We start from the raw sequence: 18,400 nt of genomic DNA, 5'->3' as shown, positions 1-18,400 counted from the left end.
CCCTTAAGGTGGCACAATACATGCTGCAGCACTTAGGGTCCCTCTTTAGCCTCCCTGCCCTGGGTACCAGGGGTATCATTTACTAGGGGCCTTGCAGGGGATGCTAAAGATATTGCAAATTGGTGGATCAATTGCTCGGTTTTTGGGAAAGTGATCTGTCTGGCATGGCACTGGAGACCTGGATAGCAGGAACCCCAGGCACTTCTGTCAAAATTGCATCAAATGCCAAGCAAAAAGTGGGGTTGACCATGTAAAAACGGGGCACTTTCCTACAATAATGACACCAACCACTCGACGTTGGTTATCTAAACTGTACAAGTTATACACTGATAGCATCCCACATACAGACAACGTGGTGCAATCTAAGTGAGAGTGGGACCTAGACGAAGACCTCAGCAACAAGAATGGACATACTGCTGCTCACAAACCAAATCCATCTCAATAAAATATGGACACAAACTGTTTATTATTTGTAGAATCTATTACACTCCTAATCTCGTTCATACCATAGACTCTAACAGGCTGTCTCAATGTCCCTGCTGTTCCAGCTGGATTGGTGGATTTCTCCACCTAGCATGGGTGTGCCGACCGATGAAATCCTACTGGGAGGCCATATCAAGAGATGTGGGCCTGATAATCAGAATTCATTTTGGCGGCTCCCACAGGCTGTTGTTGCTAGGTTATGTCAAACCCATCCCTCGATTCATAAGAAGGATAATGGGTATGGTACTGCTGCTGGCCCAGTGGCAACTTTTATGCTCATGGATGAAGGGTCCAACTCGACTATAAAAGATTTACTTAAGGACGCTGCTTATTGTGGCAACACGGCAAGGACATGTGGAAATGTCCCTCAGCTCAGACCGATAGATATCTGGGGACCCCTCAGGCAATACCTGAACGGTGTCATATTATAACTTGGTCAATTATGAAGGGCTGATTGTACACATGTCTCCTATATAACATGTTGAGAACAGACTATGATTTATTATGTGGTGTATAGCTATATTTGATATATGTATTGGAGTTCCCTACTGTGACATAACATCCCAAGTGTTTCTTCTAAATTTTTTGCAAGATCCTGCCCTGTTGATAGAGAAAATATTATAACCAGTATATGTTCCCAGCCCTCACTAATATTGGCTGTGCTTGTTAACGCACGGCTATGATACTTGTCAACCCATGTACCACCAAGATCATAGAATTTTAATTCCTGTGTACTTTGGTGAATGTTTTTATTTTAAAGCAAAATAAATAACTACATTTTAAAAAGATCTGTGTGGTTTATGACATAACTCTGAGAACTTGAAAGTTTGTAAGGGCTGTATAAAGTTTTATTTTCCTATCTTTTCACATTCAGGCCCATTTGGAACGGTCAGGAAGAGAATATTGAAGAAAATGAAAGAAGGATCTGAAGGAAGGTATTTCATATATTTTATAAAATAGGGGAAGCACTTGGATTATTTGAACTGCCTGTAAAATGTATGTTTTGTTTTAGAAAATATCATCAGACAATTGTGCTGAACATTGTGCACTGCAGACACTTTTTTTTTTCAACACTTTCTTGGGGGGGAAACCCCCACCACCTGGACTTGTATTTAAGACCATAAACTAATGGAACGTTTTACTACTGCTCCCAAGAAGTACATGTAAATCTATAGCATTTTAGGTAGCTTATTGTGAAAGCTGTGCTCCACAAATAAGCCCCTTTTTTCAAACTTTTTTGAAAAGCAAAAATCTACACCATGTCCATTTTGGGGGTTGGAGTCACCTGTAATAAGCAACTTAGACACAGTATGTATGATTTATCTGTGTGAAAGTTCATCAGCTTTCACTAGAGGTGTACACATGCCCACCCTACTTAGAAGACAGGATGAGTTACTTCACAACAAATCATCACACCATATCAAAATTACTCAGATTTTCAGTTGAAAAATTGACATGAAAAAGATCTACCTCTGAGCAAACCCAAATCATACAATTACTTGGGGCAGCCTTTAGAACAAACAGACCAACGTATATCTGCCTTGAGTCAGGACCCCTGACACTCTAGCTCCTTTTGAGATTTTGTTTTTGTTGGGAAGTCTCTCCATATCCTCTCCAAGTCCAGGTTAGTGGATATGGCAGCTTCAGTCTACACAGTACAATGAGTATGATTCCAAGGGAGTCTTCTTATTCACCATATGGTCTCTCAATGTCCTCCAGACTCTTGGATCTGGGAAACCCTTGTCCTAATGACATCTTGCCTGATTCAGGAAAGGAGAAGCTCGACAAGTGGCATCGCTGTAGATGAATCTTCCGGATCAACTACAATCTTCAGTTCATCACCACAGATGCCAGAAGGAATTTGGTACCAGAATGCTGTTGCCAGAATATCGCCTGAGATAAACATTGTGTCCTAAATATTATTTACAAAAATATCTCATTGGAGTTAATATTAGAAAGTCTACACTCACCCAGACAATATCTTTGTAAATCTATGATAAAGACACAAGGTTTATGTGGGACAAAACAAGAAAGGTTCGGGAGTGACCTTTGGCAGGGGGTCAACTCAGACTATATACTCAAGAAACAAGGCTGTCATTTCTTCCAATTGGAATCCACTCCCCATGCCAGGGGATGTAGAATTGATTCAGACAGACAAAATTGTGATGAAATGTTTTATCAACTGTCAGGATACATACATTCTAAAGCCTGCCTAATCTGTTACTGGGCTAATATCAACTTTGTGTCCTTTCTGGCATCCTATATCCTACTGGTAGAGAATGATTTGGCAGATATTCTCTGTTGTTTTCCCAATGATCACAAATGTTTCCCTGGGCAATGAGGTTTTTTGGCAGACTTCCTACCAGTTTGCCCAGTCATGGCTTCACTTGTTCCTGTTCATCAGAGATACCGGCTTTCTACTATTGCTCCAGTTACAGGTACTAACAGGCATGGAATAAGCTTCCTCATCTTCCAATGGTCAAATGGCCAGATCGTTTTACCCCCTAGTTCCAGTGATTTTCCATGTTGGCACATTCCTTCCTGATAACTCGTGCCTGATAGAATGGGGTGTGACTCTTCCCCTCCCCCTTGCAGAGACCAGACCTGCATTTCAAGACCCTAAAGAGACCATGACTTGCAGGTTGGAAACTGAAAGGATAGGGCTGATCACCAAAAGTACATCTGCAAAGATGACATTGATGCTGCATCCGGCTCTTTTTCTACCTGGTACCTGAATAAGGTTCTTCAAACATTCCCATTCAGACGTATAACAATTCTTTGCTTCCTGCAAGAGAAGTTGGGGGGGGGGGGGTTTTATCTGTAATCTAGTCTTATGCCCGCAGACTTCTTAAACGTTTATCAATCTCTTTACCACCTAATACCTCTCTCCTTCCTCTCTGGGCCTCCCATTGGTGTGAAAGATCCTCTTGCTCCTCAAATTGGCACTCCTAGGTGCTGCCGGAATGCTTTCTGAAGGTCCTCTTCTAAAGTTATAGCGACAACAGCTCAGCCAGACACAATGAGGAACTGAACCCTATTATGTTGTGATGTCCAACAACTTTGCCTTCCATGGTCAATGGTTATCCTCCGCTCCCAGATTCTATTCCACGTCCATTATAAGCAGAATGTGGTGCTCCCGTCCCTGGGCCTCAGATAGGTAAAAGAAGGGGATAATTGTGATATCCATCTTGATATATTTGGCTCGTACCATCTAAATTAAGGTGGATAGAGTATTTCTTTATAGCCTTTAAGGTTGACCATATGGCTACTAAGCCCTCTGTGGCTACCCTTAGCCAATGGCTTGGGAAAAATATAATTCTTGCACACAAGCAGCTAATCTCACCTCTACCCCAGATCATTCGGGATTGCTCTATTAAAGATATGGAGGAGATTTGGATAGATGTTGGCAGTGTGTCCATCACACACATTTGCCATTCAGCTACATGGGCATCCCCGCACACAATCATGGTTCACTTTTTTTAAAAGGTGAGCAGGACTGGTGGGCCACTCTTTGGTAAGGCAGTTCTTACCACATGAACCTTTTTTCCAACTTAGACCTGTCAGCCGTAGTTTTGGATCAGCGTCACTCAAAGCCTCTCTTACTTCCTGGTACACCCTCGCGAATTAAAGACTGTGTCGAGAAAGAGAGGTGAAGGGGAAATGTATAGATTACTTATCAATAATCATTGTTCAGTCATCTTTTTCTTCTCCTAGTTCTGATTCTCACTCACAGGTGCTGCCTTCGCCTGACATAGGTACTGCCTTGCGGGAAGTACCTAGGAATCTGGAAGATGGTACAGAGGTGCATATGCTTTCTCTGTTGGACAGGTTTCCTCACTGAACAAGAAAGTACTTTCACCCCTGCCAAGTACCACGCATTAGGGGTTAAACTAACGTATCTTAATGCTAGTGTCCGCATCACTGCATTAAAATGCATTAGTAACGCTTATAGAGCTCCCTGACTAGCTTTGGGGGATTAGCAGATTTACTCCCACATTATGCTATACTGGTGTAATAGTACATGGGTGCATAGACAATTGTAAAGTACAGTTTCTTAATACAAGGCGCAAACTTGCATTTTCAAATCATGGCAGTCGCAGGTGTAAGTTCAAGTTACACATTTAAATATCTTTTTGAACTTGGCCCAGACAGTCCGAAAGGTTACTTCTGCCTCTTATTTCCGCTGGGTGCATCAAACCGCCAAGATATCAGCGGTTCTCCGAGGCATTTCCAAGGCAGTGTGCTCTCTAGGAAACCTTCGACTTGCTTCCTGTGATAAGATGGGTTTAATGAGTCAAGTTCAGCTGTGGGAATGTGTCCTAATTCTGAGCCTATCAAGGGGCTGACAGAACTGCAGTGGCTACCAGCTTTCATGAAATTTCCAAGCTTTAACCAACCCTTCTTTCTCTTGTGTCAGCTGTGCCCACAGTCTAAATAACAAGCATTTACAATGCAATGGTCTCGGCATTGGTAAAGTTAGAGCTATTGGCATTGCTCATGACAATGCCGTTTCTTTAAATGTTTTAAAAACAAAAACATAAACAAAAATAATGTCATGAGCAATGCCAATAGCTCTAACTTTACCAATGCCGAGACCATTGCATTGTAAATGCTTGTTCTCTCCTCGTGGGCGCGTTCTTATTGTCTCTCCCTCTTCCTTTACTCTTGTTCCTGGCGAGCTGACATCTGCTTCTTTCTCTCAAACTCCCTGGCCTTCTCCTCTTCATGGGTCTTAGCTTTCAGGACAGCCAACAGCAAGTTTGGAGTCTCACCTTGTCTCACCTTGACTGAGACGCATCGGATGTATTTGGGGGAAAACTGTGCTAAGTGACTAAGAGTGACTGCCACCACAGCTCCCGCTCACTTGTGTAAAGTTGTGCTTCTATGCACTAATCAGATCCTAGCACGAAAGCCCCAAGCGTGTGCTATGCATGTTTCCCCTTGTGGCTTGAGTGGTACATGTATGGTGTTTGTGAGTGAGCCAGAGAAATGGAGGCCGGTGGGATCCATTGTGGAGTGAGGAGAGGTGGAATGGGGGAGCCAGTATGCCTCCACTTAGTGCTTCATTTGAGCCGGTGGTTTCCAGTGCTTGGCACTTGTCAACACCAGCGCTTTTGGCAGTTTGCCACAAGGTGGCGCTGTCTGAGATGACCACAACAACAGTTTAATTATAAATTCAATATATATTAAAAATGACTATTACCTGTCACTCAAGCCATTTTTAAGGCTTTGGGGCCTGGAATGGTCCGAATTGTAAAACTTGCAGTAGTTGTGTTGGTGCTGTCATTGGCAGCATGGCAGGGGCAATGTGCGGTGCACGCTGCAATGGCCTCCTGACGAGAGCCTTGGCACTTGTGTTTTTTTAAATGAATTAAACACTGCCTCCACAACAGTGACAGAGAAAAGAGGGTCTTGTCACAACGATGCACCCCTCCGTCACGTGTGTGAGGTGACAGGCCCAGGCTTCTAGGCACACAGCAGATTAGAGCAAGGCTGGGGCAACATCAAAAGCCGGATGTCAAGTCCACGCATCCGGGCACTCAGGGCAGGGGGTCACGACTGTACGCAAATCAAAGGACCCGAAACCATTTAGAATGCAACACATCGCAGTACTGCCTGTTTGTTTAGTACTAAACCCCCTTAAGTGCTCTTTAAAATCTGTCAAATTGTAAGCGCTATGACTGGCCCATTTCGCCTAGAATGCACTGTTTGAAAGAACCCCTTGGGAATGTGAGATTTCTACATGAGAAGCACATGCTTGATCATACGTGACACCACCTTACAGCAATATGTCGCAAGACGGACCTCCCACCACGAAAGGCGCCCTGATGCCAGAATAATTGCACACTGAGCGCTACAAGAGTGCTACGCAACAATAACAATAATTACAGTACTGTATTGTTTCGTATTCTGACCTCCCCGTGCCCTCCCCAACCCACCCCGTATGTTGACGTACCCATCTTTTGTGACTCCGCCTCGCCGCCCCCTTGCTGCCTCCTCTCTGCCTCCTTGTGTTATCTCCCCTTCCTCTTTTGTTTCCCAGCTGCTCCCCCACTGTATTTGTGATTCCCCTCTAATTTGCCCCATCTCTTCCTTTTGCACCCCACCATTTTTCAGTAGGCGCCCCTGCCCTCTTGTTACACAGTTTGTGAGTGCGCCCCCTTGTCATTGTGTCCCACATTCACCTCTATGTTTCCTCCCCCCGCCGGATACCCTGGTCTCCCCCTCTGCTTTCGCCCCTCCCCCCTTGCAGTCTGCGCCCCACCATCTTTGCCTTAAACCACAAGAGTTTGTAGCAGACAAAAAGTGCGGCAGCCCACGGTAAGCGAATCCTCCCGGGAGATGTGCGTGTTCAAAGGGTCCGTCCCGTCCTGCAGTTACCTCCCGGGGCCAGAGGCCGAACCTGGACCCCCACGTCGCCCTGTTAAGTGTCGTGGGCCCCGGCTGTCCCTTTCCAAGCCCAGCCCCGCTCTCCCACGGCAGTTCAAGGTCCGCGGCGCTGGGAGCTGCAGTGCTGCATGGCCTGACTCCGGGATGGGAGGGACCTCGACTTGTCAGCCTGAATCAGCATTCCACGTTGCCTAGCAATTACTCCGCGAACCCGATCGGCCTGCGGTTTAAGGAAACCGGAAATACTTTCCAAGATTTTATTGCCAGAAAGAATAAAGACTATAAAAAAATATTTTTTTTTTAAAAAGCAAACCGGGGTGGGGGTGTATGTTGTGGCTAATGAGAACTTACTCGGATTCACTTGTACCGCTATCTCAATTTCCGAGGCCTATCATGCGTCACGGAAAACTACACACACAAGGAGCAGTCGACGTGTCTCACAGGTACGAGATGGTAAGTCGGTGCCAGCGTTTTAGTCCCATTACTCTTTTCTGGCACTGGACACGCAGCTCCCGTCCACCGTTGTCAGCAGACAGCTAGTGATGCGCGATTAAAAGAAAAGACAGGAACGGCTGCACACTTCACACCCGACATCCCAGCAATACAGTGTAACACCCGTGCCCTGCCCGAGCTCCGAAGCCACTCGAGCCGAAGAGAGCGGTGTTGCCTGCTAATGAAACAAGTCGAGGGCACCGGAAGACACCACCGCCTTTCTCCGAGGCAGAGCAGAAATGCCTCGGAGAAACGCAGCGTCATTTTCGGATTCGGGGGCGTGTTTGTCTTTTCTCTCCTCCAGCCATTGGCTGGAGGAGAGAAAGAGACTTTCTTTAAAAAACACGCCCCCGATCCGAAAAGGACGGGGCCTGATCTGAGTGACGGACCTCTTCTCCAATGGCTGGCCAGCATTCAAGAGGCCAAGAGGCCAGCCAATGGAGAACAGGGGAGAAGAGGGGCGGGTTCAAGCCCCTCTTCTCCAAGTCATTAAATCTCTCGACTTCCGGTTCTGCCTTCGGCACCTTGTCAACTCCAAGGGGGTTTGAGAGGCGTGGGTGATTTTGAGCCCTACCACCCTGGGCTTTTCGGGCGGGTGGTGTGTCAGTGGTCCAGTGACCACAGGGGCTGCCATTGGTGGGGAGGTTAGACAGCTGGAGCCAGACTCTTCAAAGGAACAGGAAGTTAGGACTGACCCCTCCTTTGTTCTAGTGAAGTACAGCCTATAGTCAGCAGGGGCAGTGACACCCCCCCTTCAGTCAGCAGACTGTAAGGGTTTGATTTTACTTGGTTATTGATGGGTCTTGTTTTGATGAGACAGGGCGCAACTGTGTATGGAAATGGTTATATTGTTGCCGATTAGCAGGTGTGCAGGTAGGGTGGCTTTTTTTAGACAGGATGTCAAGATTTTAAGGGCATTAGGGCCAGATTCAGATCTCGGCGGACGGGTTACGCCAACTATGACGGTTATACCGTCCTCTGGAATATAAATCCCATTATTTCCTCTGTAATTTGTATTTCAGCGGACGGAATATCCATGGACGGAATATCCATCACCGTTGTGACGGGTAACCCGTCCACCGAGATCTACATCAGACCTCTGTTGAGACTCAGGTTGAAAGTGCCAGGGGTGGCAGCAGGATGGACATATGCAAGTCCTAAACGTAGTGATGTGTGGATGAATGTAGGTTTGGCGAGATGAAAGTTTTTTGATGTTCTACAAGGTTATGATTAACGCTTATTACAGGAGGGGAAGGCGGATGCTTAGTGAGGCTGTGGCTTTAAATTATTCTGAATGGCACATTGCCAAGGGTTTGTCTACCTACGGATTGAACCTGCCTCATTAAAGTAGCCTTTTTCACATTCTATATGACTCGTGGCTTCCAGGCTGCACTGTCCTGGCCGAAAAGAGTTGGTTATTCGCACAACATAAGTTCTGAAAAGACCCCAGCAGCTAATATCACTAGTAAAAGGAAACGCAAACCCAACCCCCAGGCTCCAAGAACGAGATTCAGCCCGGGCATAGCATGTGTTCAGAAATACACCCAGCTTCCAGACTGTAACTCTGAGAGTACCAAGTGCACATGATTGGCAGACAAAGATACCAAAGACAGGCCAGCATAGAGAGGTGCTCGGACAGACAGACAGAGCTACCCATAGACAGACACTGGGATAGACGCAACAGATGTGTATGACACACAGGTACACCTTGGACGCGCAGTCACGAATATACAGGGATGGACATATACAGATATATATGAATCATTAACATAACAAAAAAAACATGAGGGGGGGGGGCCTATAGAATATGGGGAGGGGCCCATGAGACTCATATCAGATAATGTATCCTTGAGATAATCGGGGACCCCCAGAAGGGTCCCCACCTCCCGTACCCTAAGGGCTGCCTCTGAAATAAATGTAGCTAGTCTTTTTGCGCCAACCTAGTTCAATAGCACGGGCGGGAGGCCTGGGTGCTTTCATGGAATGTTTAAAGTGAAAAGAGGAGTGAACTTATACACAGAAGAACAGACAGAAAGAGTTGGGGTAAACAAGCACTGAGATTTGTAGGAACAGACAAAGAATAATTTCTATAATTTGTGTAGCGCTCTCTAAAGTTTCTCTGATCTCTAGGCGTTGAAAACAGTTGTTAAACACGACGAGGGCCTCTGGGATTATGTAGTAGGGAAGGACCAAATTATGTTGCATGTGCGACTAAATTATGCAGCAAGAAAAGACAATCAAGCAGCATAACGCAGCACATTTTACGATAGCTTTATGTTGACATTTTTACAGGGGTTAACACTATCTGGACAAAGGTTTCACCTCATTTGAACTAGTTTAGCACCCAAATTCAGCAATAAGCAAGAGGCAACAAGCTACTGTGTGTTTAGTAACTTTTGATCAGTTTGAGCTAGAAAGATTTTCTTTGTACACATTTGCAGATTAGTAGCAGATGATGGATTATGTGGCAAATGCCGCAAATCCATAATAAGGCAAAAAAACGTCAGGGCGAAATAAAATGCAGATTTCCAGGAGCCCTGGTGATGACCCAACTCGATAGTACTCATTTTACCGACCTCAGAAGTATTAAAAACGGAGTGACAGCAGCAGGATTGGAACCAGTAACCATCATGTTAACACACACCATTGAGCTTTTATACTAAGAAACACAGAGATACACAGCTATAGATTGACAGAGGCGCACACACTGGGACAGTCACCGACTGATATACACACCTAACAGTCAGTGTTGTAACGCAAACTGTTGGGGCCCTCCTGCAGATTGTGGGGAGCCCCCCCCCCCACCCTCCCATAACTCACAGATATTAATTGGTCGTGGCTCAATAGGGGGGACTAGAATGGGATGGGGCTCCCTAAATGGCTTTCCCCACACACACGCACCGCAGGGACCTTAGAGGCTTGTGTTACGCCTCTGAACAGTCATACTGACATAGTGCTGATCAGTGAGAGCACATTTATAAAATGAGCTAAAGAGAGAGTGGAGGAAAGTCGGGGCGACAAACAGCCATATGAACATGCACTCATGCATGACAGTGACAGAAGTAGTTCAGGGAGAACACGTAATTGGAGATACACACAGCGACGGCCAAGTGAAGATACGCAAAGACAGACGGACGGACAGACGTTCAGAGCCTCACCATGGCGAAGCCAGAGAGCAGCGCCGAGGTGCGGCTGGAAGCCTTGAGCTTGGCGCGGCTGAGGTAGAGGCGCCTCCAGTTGAGAGCGTGCACCGAGTGCTGGTTCACGCTCATCAGCTCCACGTAGCTGCGGCTCACGAAGTCCCGGTAGGTGACGGCCGGCTCCTCCGTGAGGCTCGGGCTGCGCTGCTGCTCCTCCTCGCCTCCGGCGTCGTCTTTGTTCCCGCCACCCCCCTCTGCCGCGGGCTGCATGGGCGCGCAGGTACTCTCCGCCCCGCCACTGGGGGGCGCGGCACCGCTTCACCGGCCTGAGGCAGCGCCCGGTCCTTGAGGCGAGTGTCGGGACAGCTGAAGCAAGAGCACACCCTCAACGGAAGAGCCCCAGCGGGCAGCCGCTGTTACAGCGAACCGGAGGCGCTGGGGGAGCCGCTGTCATCCAGAGCGCAGGGAGTAAGTGGTGCCAAGGAGGCGCTGCAGCCGGACGTCCTGAGTGCGCCCTGGAAAGAGGGCACTGACGGAGCGGTCACGAAGAACACGTGAAGGACCCGCGCAGGGGGCACTACCACAAAGGGGGCTCTGTAGCGGAGGGCTCCAGAGGAACTCTCATGATGGATCGGTGAGGGAAAGTCCCGCAGGCGTGTCACTCTGACAGCGAGGAATCCTCCCTCTGTAGGCCCCCAGGCTCAGGCTGGAGAATCGCTTTAAAAGAAACTGATCTCTGCTGAGCTGCGGGGCTGGGCAGCAGGGGGCCGACAGCTAGTGATGCGCGATTAAAAAAAAAGACAGGAACGGCTGCACACTTCACACCCGACATGCCAGCAATACAGTGTAACACCCGTGCCCTGCCCGAGCTCCGAAGCCACTCGGGCCGAAGAGAGCGGTTTTGCCTGCTAATGAAACAAGCCGAGGGCACCGGAAGACACCACCGCCTTTCTCCGAGGCAGAGCAGAAATGCCTCGGAGAAACGCAGCGTCCTTTTCGGATTCGGGGGCGTGTTTGTCTTTTCTCTCCTCCAGCCATTGGCTGGAGGAGAAAAAGAGACTTTCTTTAAAAAACACGCCCCCCGATCCGAAAAGGACGGGGCCTGATCTGAGTGACGGGACCTCTTCTCCAATGGCTGGCCAGCATTCAAGAGGCCAGCCAATGGAGAACAGGGGAGAAGAGGGGCGGGTTCAAGCCCCTCTTCTCCAAGTCATTAAATCTCTCGACTTCCGGTTCTGCCTTCGGCAGACCGGATGGTCCCGAGACCTAAAAAGGACCCAAGTGCAAGCAAGGGAAATGGGCCTTCCCGCTCTCAGGTTCGGTAATAAAAGAGAGACGTACCTGGGATCCAGCGGGCTCTCTCAAATCTGACCCCACTGTTCCACTGCACCTGCCGCACCTATCTACACCTCTATAAATGAACACTGAATATGATGTGTAAGGCCTTTACGCAGTGGCGGTTGCTACTTAACAGCAGTGGGGAGGGGGGCAGGTCACGGGGTGGGGGAGGGAATTAAAGAAATTCAAAAGAATCATTAATCTGCCTGCCATCCACCGCCTTTCAGTCCTCTTCGCCAGCTTTGAGGACTCCAGGGGCAGGAAGCAGGAACAGGAACAGGAAGCACCCAGGCTCCCATAGCCAAGTATGACGCTGCTGATAGCAGTGTTGTGATTGGTCTGAGCATCGTGGTTCGGCGCTCAAAGAGGGACTGGGAGACTGCATGTTTTCCTCCCAGGCTGTACAACACAGCCTTGTGGAGAGCATGCAAAGTGCCCATGACAGTTTGGCCGGTTCATGCGCACTTAAGAGAGTGCTCACCACTCCTCCCCCTGCTCCTGTCACAGCCCAGCTCCGCCCCTAACCAGCAGAACAACGGAAAAATAAAATGATAATAACAAAGCGTTATTATCATTTTATTTTTTCCTTTTTGATCTGGTCACAGCAGTGGTGTGATGCTCCTTCTCCTTAGCGGAGGAGCTTCCCCTGCCTTTATGAGTGCCTTGCTTTCTTTAAAACTAATTGCAGTGTACACGTACAAATTTATAGACTCAAACTTATAATAGAAACTACAAGTTACAGCATGCTGTCGGCTAAATTGGCATGTTTGGCTATGGGTCTCTCATTAACACCAGCACAGCTTTTATTTATGTACACGCAAAACAATCCTTAGACCCCTATTTTCTCTATCAGATTCAATTGGACACCATTTTTAAAGCAACTTTTCACTGCAATGTGGTATCTGCAGTTTTTGATGTAGGACAGACACCCTGTCCCGGCTACTGTACCTTGCCAACAAGCAAGGAACAGGTTAAAACCTGTCCCTGCACATCCCCCTTTCAGTTACAGCCAATGTGCCCTATACTTAATACTTAATAGTGTTTCCTGGTGATAATGAATTGTTACGTAGCACCTATAGGATGGTTAATTTTAGGAAAGACACATGTTGGGGGGGGGGGGTTGTGGCGCTTGGGGGAGATAACCTGTTCTGATCAGTAGGAATATACAGTGTGTTCTACCTGTGGTACAAGTGGGTAGGTCGTCTTTGTGGCTCAGAGTAGGCAGACTAGTGGTTTCACGGGGGTGCCAAAAAGTAGACTATGTATAAAGTATGGTGAAAGTATGGTGTGCATTAGTCTCCGCAGCGATGCAGAGGATCACACATGGACAGAGCCTCAGAGTGATTCTATCTGCCCCACCTACAGAATAAAGATAGGATAGTGGGTGAGTGGGGCCTTACTGGCGTAAAATGAAGAGGTCAATCAATAATGCAAGGAGCACATCAATTCAAAAGGGCTGCCAAGGATCACCCTGAAGCAGAAATCTCCTGTGTTATCTCAATTGGTTAATGCAATCACTGCAGAGAGTTTGTGTGAAACCAAAGAGAAACAGAAATTACTCCTGCTTGGGAAATAGTGACTTCTGTTACATAGTGCTACGAGGTCCCATCCTGCAACTGAAACTTTATGAATATGAACATTGTTTTAAAATTGTATTACACACAATATAAGACAAGCTGCTGCAAAACGTGGAGCTATTTAGTGTTCATTAAAAAGCAAGTGTTATCCTTCCATTTCAGGAGTTGTACAGCAGTTTCAAAATGTTTTTAGAACAACCTCGTTGATCAGAAGGGTGTTATTTCTGATATGTATCTTTTTGCATGCACTTCATTGCTTGGTTTCACTTTGCGAGAAAGTGTCACACATTTGGCAGTAGAATGTCACTCATACTTGCACTGAAACCATGGAAATGTCACACATAAGCAATCTGGAAACTTGGCAGTTATGTACTTTGAAGGAGAAAGTCTCCGTCATGAGACTACACATTCTAATTTCACAACATAATTAAAGATTGGAACGAGGAATAGAGGTCTGAGTTAATGGTGTTTAGGTAATCTGGGAATTAGTGCTTTAGTCGGGTCAGCAGGTTAGGGGTTTCAGTAGCCACGAATGCATACGCTTCTTTCTTACTCCGAGCATTCGAATCAATCCATGACCTCTGACCTCACGCTGAGCACGATTATGTCGCAGCCAGGCACCCGAAGGATTTACTCAATTTGATCTGCAGCCTGACGTCCCTTTATCTTAAAAGTTTATTTAGGGAACGTGTGCACGCTGTCGAAGAATACCGTGCTATGGGACATCTGTAGGACGCATAGGCCACCAAAAGAGAATGGGAAAGGTCGTAATGAGGACCTGAGCTCTGTTATGTTGTGACGTCCAATGGCTTTGCCTTCCATGATCAATGGTTATCCCTCCCATCCCAAATTCTATTCCACCTACATTATAAGCAGAATGTGGTGCTCCCGTCCCTGGGCCTCAGGTAAAAGAAGGGGATAACTACGATCTCCTTCTTGATATATTTGGCTCGTGCCATCTCAATTGAGGTGGATAGAGTATTTGTGTATAGCTTTAAGGGTTGAACATATATGGCTGCAAAGCCCTCTGTGGCACCCTTAGCCAATGGCTTGGGAAAGCTATCATTCTTGCCAGGGCCGTTTCTAGGTGTTTTGCCGCCCTAGGCGAGAATTGAAAAATGCCTTCCCCCTCCTGTGTCCAGAATTTCTTGCTTTAAAATTTTTATAGCAAAAGCACAGAACAGTATTGCGAAAAGTCTGGGAAAATTCACAGGATTTGCCTCCCTGGGCACATCCTATTTCCGCTGTTCTTGCGCTTTGCTGGGGTCAGGGATTCGTGTACAAACAGCTGCAATATGAACCCAAAACACGTGTTTACCAAGTGGAGCCCCAGGGCTAAGAAACACTACATGGCTTGGAGGGGGCAGTGAGAGGAGGGGGTGAAGTTGACCTATATATGTACCAAATGCTCAGAAACACTTGTTAAACACAAATGAAGGACCATCAAATATAAGCTTTATGTAACTGACATTAACTCCAAATTGTTTCATCCAGAAGTCCTAGCTTGGGAGCGCCATCAGATTAGGCGTGCCTGCTTCCTCGGGATCGGGCAGGTGCATTTTGTAGATCTGTCCACTTTAGCTGGCCCACACTTCAAAATAGCGCCCGTGAGGATTACAGTTTTGAGCTGCCTGTGCCAGGGTGGGAGTGTAATTTTCTGAACACCTTTGGAGTCACGTGGAAGGGCCTAAAGCGAGGCCAGATTTGTACCCAATGCACGTTTACTTTTTGCAGTTTTATATAGGCAAACTCGACCCAAAGGTATTGGAGCACTTTACATGAGCGCCACTTATGTTACACAAGGACACATTCATTTTTGGTAGGCATGGGGAGGTTAAGTGATTTGCTCAGAATCACAGGATGTTCAGCCGACGCCGAGACCCGAACCTGGTTCCTCAGCTCCTATGTTGGCATCTCTGGCCCTTACCCCACATCCTCTCCCCTTGGCACCAGGAGCAGGGCTAAAAAGGGGGAGACGTTGATCCAAAAATAAAACAACTGATCAGAAGAACATTTTCAAGACAATGCCATTAAAAATAAAATTTTTGGTTGAAATAAACTTCATATTGTTTACCACAGAAGCCCTAGGCGGCGCTAAGAAATGAAGCCTGTCTTAAGGGCTTTCTCAGGACCAGGCACATCCATCTTCTGCAGCGTTGCACCGTTACTACCTAGAAGGGGCCTGCGGGGATGACAGCGTCGAGCTGGCGGTGCCATGGGAGGATTGTGGTAAATAATTTAATTACCGGGACTTAATTTGATACAGAACATAATAAGAATAGCTCAATAAATAAGAGGCAGAATCCGTGGTATTAGAGGTTAAGAACGGGCTTTATTCCAATAAACGATTTCGAAATCGTGGACTCCAGGTTCCATCACCACGGAGGCTCAGGAAGTGAAGGACATACATTATTGATAATTAATTACTTTTATACAATAGGCATTACAGTGGAGCAAATGCGAGAGGCGTAACAATTGATAGCAAAGATAACATTTCACATGCGTAGCTGAAGGAGGCGTAATTGAGAGTAACAAGGAAACGTCATTGGTTGTGATGTTACATATGGGTGGACCTATGAAATAATTTCGCAATGTCAGCAGAAATACTTTGCAGAGATGCGCGCGCAGCAGCATGACGTGTGATTGACGTGCAGCTAGGGGGTGAAGGGGACTTGACATTTAGCTCTACATGTGGCGACAAATGTCTGGAGGGTCAAGTCAACCTAATCCCAAATCATATCTAACATCCTATGTTTAAAGAACTATGTTATCCAAAAGAGAGGCCTTCTTGGAGTAGAATCTTATTCTATACTGACTATGCTGACTGTTAGTGCGTGTACAAGCGTCTAAGTGTCTACACTAGATGCGAGGGCAGGAATCTTCCATAGTAACAGGGCTATGAATTACTTGCATAAAGACAGAGAAGCCGGGCCTTTGCTCGGTAGCTGGCAGAATGTTTACTTAAACTACTAGACAGGAATGCATTGGGCAGGGAGCGGAGCAGATAATTTCCGAAGGTGAAATACAGTTCTTGGCAGGCAGCAAGCTGATGTCAGGCATCGTGAGCCGCGCAGAGGATGAGACAAAGTTCATGGTCACAGATGCAGGCTCGGACTGGAGCTTCAGAGACAGAAAGCAAGAAAAGCTTGATGACAGAATCAGGGCCTACTCGTCTGAACTGTAAAATGGCATAAGTGAACCATATAAAGGCGGTGGCCTTTCGTACTTAGGAATGGAATATCCGGCCCATTCATGGCGGATCTGAAAGAGGACATGTTAACGGTGGACGCACATGTATTTGCGTCTTCATAACTGGAATCGGAGGGAACATACATGTACTTGTAACATGCACATAGAACCGTTGGGGTCCAAGATAGGGGACATAACTGACCAGAAAAATCCATATTTCCACATTCCCTCCTTGTCCCCTACTTGCCCGTCAAGAGATATCAATCTTCATTAATCCATTGATCTGTTCATATAGCATCATTTGTTCTTCTTTCTTCTTCCGGGATCTTGAACGAAAATCTTGATGTGGAATGCACGATGTGGCACACAGACCACAAATCGCTGGTCCACATTGCAGGCATAAGCAGCAACTGAATAGTATGAGAAGGCCAATACCTAGGAAGGATAGAACTCTCCATCCCCAGGCTGATAACACGCTCCAAAACCAACCGGACCAAGTCCAGGTGCCTGGATTCTGGTGTATCTGGCTTACAATCTTATGAAGGCGCGTTATGGCTTTATATACAGAGGGCGAATTTTCTGGTATGAATACGCAACAACTTGATCCGATGACCCTACAAGCTCCGCCCCTATCGGCCAGGATGACGTCAAGGACAAGACGATTTTGAAGCACAACAATCCGCATAGCAGACTGCTCTTCTGTTAAATTGCCTAAGGCGGAAATAGTTTCGTTCACTACTGCTTCAAGGGTTCTAGTTAATCTACGTATCAGCTTACTATTAGTAACGGTACCTATATAGGGAAAGAGACCTTTATTGAAATCTGTGTATTTTTCCCATGCTGTTTCAGTGTAATCGACTATTGGGAGATCTCTCCTTTCTCTATTGTGTACTAAATGAGTATTTCTGTGATAATCAGGAGGAGCTAGAAAAACAGGTGGCAAAAGGAATCCAATGTAGCAGGTACCATCCCAGTCTAGAGGCAAACGTACATATGCCGTCTGACCACATATAAAATAGGAATGGCGGGAAGCTCTAAATGTCGACTTGCCTTGATCACTGAATTCTATTACAGTGGTGCATCTACTATGGCCCATATGTATGGAACCATTCTTTCTTACACATAATTCACCTTTTACTGGAAATACTGACATGGCGGACAAACTTGGATTAGCTTCGGATTCGACATTCAAGATCAGGAGATTAAGCGTAAAATTACCTAATCCATATACTTCATTTTCTAGATCAGTTCCTGTTCTTTTGGGAAGTCCCTCCTTGTTGGGGTGGCAGACTTTAAGTAAAACTAAGTTCAGATTTCCCCATACCCAGTTGTCTTGATAAACTGCGGAATTTGAATCTAAGGAATTAATTAAGCTAAACCATGCTCCACAGGAGCCGTTGTGTGTGAACGGGTATGGAAAAAGAGGTAGAATTCCTTTATAGTTCTGATAGGGGGGGAGTCGGCCACATATCCAACAATTTGTAGCATTGCTAACCTGATGGGAATGATGTAACATACTAATAAAAGTGTTATTGCGCAGCGCAAATCTGTATGACAATTCATGCGGGGGTAATTCGCTAAAAGAATGTTCAGCAGTAATATTATAAACATGTCTAGAAATAGGATAACATATGTGCAACAATATACTTGCAGTAATTATTAAAAGACTTAGGAAAAACAAAATCAATAACGTCACTGTGCAATGACTACGCAGTGATTTACAGTATGTATGTCGTTTCAACATTTTTCGGGTTATTTCTCTATTCAGATCTAAGGGATACATGTCAGAGA

At 46.3% G+C, this 18,400-nt stretch overlaps 1 long non-coding RNA gene across 1 annotated transcript in view; it reads left to right on the top strand.

The window, feature by feature from the left end:
- The window catches only part of LOC146805590 (uncharacterized), a 383,489-nt gene that overhangs the window by 247,265 nt on the left and 117,824 nt on the right, over positions 1-18,400 (top strand). The window contains exon 2 of the long non-coding RNA XR_014967860.1: positions 1,358-1,418. This is a non-coding gene — a long non-coding RNA (uncharacterized LOC146805590). The remainder of the gene's footprint in view (positions 1-1,357; positions 1,419-18,400) is intronic.

The sequence above is a fragment of the Triturus cristatus genome, chromosome 8, assembly GCF_964204655.1.
Source record: "Triturus cristatus chromosome 8, aTriCri1.1, whole genome shotgun sequence".
In the NCBI taxonomy this organism is placed as follows: domain Eukaryota; kingdom Metazoa; phylum Chordata; class Amphibia; order Caudata; family Salamandridae; genus Triturus; species Triturus cristatus.
The sequence above is the reverse complement of the archived record's forward strand: the minus strand, read 5'-3'. Positions and strand labels throughout refer to the sequence as shown.